The following is a 2,631-nucleotide window of genomic DNA, read 5'->3' on the forward strand; positions in this document are numbered from 1 at the left end:
ATAGAGAATCCCTGAGGGCTGGTCCTCGGAGGGAGGCGGTCCTGCCAGGGGCCGGAAGGGTGGGCAGGGGCCCAGGGGGCCAAGCTCTGTTCTGGGCACTGGGATGCCGTTTCTGCAGAAACGTCTCCCTGTGGAATCCTGCGCTAGAACCGAAGAGAACGCTTTTTCAATTGCACTGACTTCCACCCATTTTTGGGCCATGGGTTTTTTTTCATTTGCGATCCTGCTGTGCACTGGGGCAGATGGGAGCACTCTGTTCTGAATGCAGAGGGTGAGGTGCCCGGGCCGGGCCAGGCCTCCTGAAGGCCCCCGTGATCTCCTGCTGGACCCCTAGGGCCCCGTGCACAGCTCTCCAAGCACCACGTGATCACAGTCCCGCCTCAACTGGATTGTAGAATCGTTCTTTATTGCAAAACTAACTCTTGGTATTTTAAGCATGTGGAGGGTCAAATGATCATCCTTCCACCCACTCCTGTTTTTAAAAGACACATCTGCTATTGATCTACGCAGTCAGCATACATTTTAGGCAAAAACTCCAACAGAAATGGGGACTCACCGCCGGTCAGGCTGTGCCTTTCTATCTTTAAATCAGGTTCTAATTGTGTGACCTTGAGGAACTTACTTGCCCTTTCTGAATCTTATTTATTTATCTGCAAAATAAAAGTAGCAACAATACTGACCTCATGGGGTTACTGAGAGGATTAAACGAGATACTCAAAGTTCTCACTGTCTTATTGGGCGCATGATGAAATGTTAGTAAAGTTAGGTGTTACTATGACTGGAGGAAGTTGGTGTTCTTAGCTGGTGTTTCTGAGATGTTCTCGTTGCTGAACAGTGTCCTTGGAGTCCCTGGAATGGCCAGTGGGGTCCTCCCATCTGCACAGAGACAACACGGCCTTCAGCTAAGACCTCCTCCCTGTCTGGCCACCAGACATAGGCCCACCCTGTCTCCCTGCTGCCTCCCTGTCCCTCTCTCTAGCTCCTCTGGCCTCCCCGCTGGGCAGGTGCCTCCCCAGGGTCCCTGCTGTCCCTGCCCGCACCTGCCCCCTCCAAGCCCTCTCTCCACACCAGCTCTCATCCTCCTGACAGACGGGAAACCCTCCAACCACACGCTCACTCCTGATGCCTTCCTGCCTTATTCTCCACACCTCACCTCCTCAAGAGATGTGACCTCTTGCAGCATCTTCACGTCCCTCGCCCCTTAATTCTTCATAACCAGTCCTCCAGGGGCCCTCCAGAACGAGGCCCCCTCCCAGCCAAACTGAAAGAAAAGCTTTCAGTTCTCACTTTCCTGAATCTTTTCACAACAGGAAAAGGTTGATGACTCCCTTGTTTACTAAAGAAGTCTCTGCCCCAGCTTCCTTGACACCAAATGCCAGGTTTCACCTTGCCCAGCATGTCTCTTAGTCTGGTCTGGAGGCCGTAACAAAACACCGCAGGTGAGGCGGCTTCAGCAACAGCAGCGGACTCTCTCACGGTCCTGGAGGCCGGGAGTCTGAGACCGAGGTGAACGCACAGTGGGTTTCTCCCGAGCCTTCTCCTAGGCTTGCAAGCAGGCTGCGTCCTCGCAGTCGTTCCTGTGCATTCTGTCTTTCCGTGTGCTCCAGCTTCCTGTTCTCACAGGACACCAGTGCTGTTTGATTAGAGCTTCTCTGACAGCTTCATTGTAACTAATCACCTCCTGAAGGGCCCAGCCTCAGAGGTGGTCACATCCCGATGTTCTGGGTGTCGGGTTTCCACACGGGAACGCGGGGCACACTGCAGCCTGTAACACAAAGTCTTCCTGACGAGCCTCTGCCCGCCTCTGCTGACCCCCAGGGTCCTGCCTGGGACTGGAGCCCCGGGCGGTCCCGCCCCCTCCTGGCCGTCATCCGTGGACATTCAATCACCCACCGGACGCAGGCGTGGGTCTCACACAGGCCCCTTCAAGTCAGCACTGTCGACGCCCAGAACATGCCTGTCCTCGGCAGCTGGTGCCTGTTTATGTTCTATGTTGCACGTCTCAGTGGACTCATTCAGGTATTAAACCACCACCATCTGTCCTTCCACAACTACTCCTTGAGCACTGCGTTCACACTCTCAAGACATACACTAGAATGAGAATGTCAGGTATTTCCCAAAACAATGGAACGTTTCATCTACCAGGAGTGCTGGGAAGGAGACTCAGAGGCAGGAGAGCACACTCCACGGAGGCTTGGCCAGTCCACAGGGGAGAAGGGTTCTGAGCATGAGTTCAGCTCATCAGCTCAGTGTAGTTTAATTACACAGGGTCAGTCCTGGAGAAGGAAATGGCAACCCATTCCAGGATTCTTGCCTGGAGAATCCCATGGACAGAGGAGCCTGGTGGGCTACAGTCCATGGGGTCGCAAAGAGTCGGACACGACTGAGCGACTTCACTTACTTACTTAGTGTTGGAGAAGACTCTTGAGAGTCCCTTGGACAGCAAGGAGATCCAACCAGTCCATCCTAAAGATCAGTCCTGGGTGTTCATTGGAAGGACTGATGCTGAAGCTGAAACTCCAATACTTTGACCACATGATGCAAAGAGCTGACTCATTTGAAAAGACCCTGATGCTGGGAAAGATTGAAGGCAGGAGGAGAAGGGGACGACAGAGGATGAGGTGGCTGGAC

This window comes from Bison bison, unplaced genomic scaffold (genome assembly GCF_000754665.1).
Source record: "Bison bison bison isolate TAMUID 2011002044 unplaced genomic scaffold, Bison_UMD1.0 scf7180017864266, whole genome shotgun sequence".
Classification (NCBI taxonomy): domain Eukaryota; kingdom Metazoa; phylum Chordata; class Mammalia; order Artiodactyla; family Bovidae; genus Bison; species Bison bison.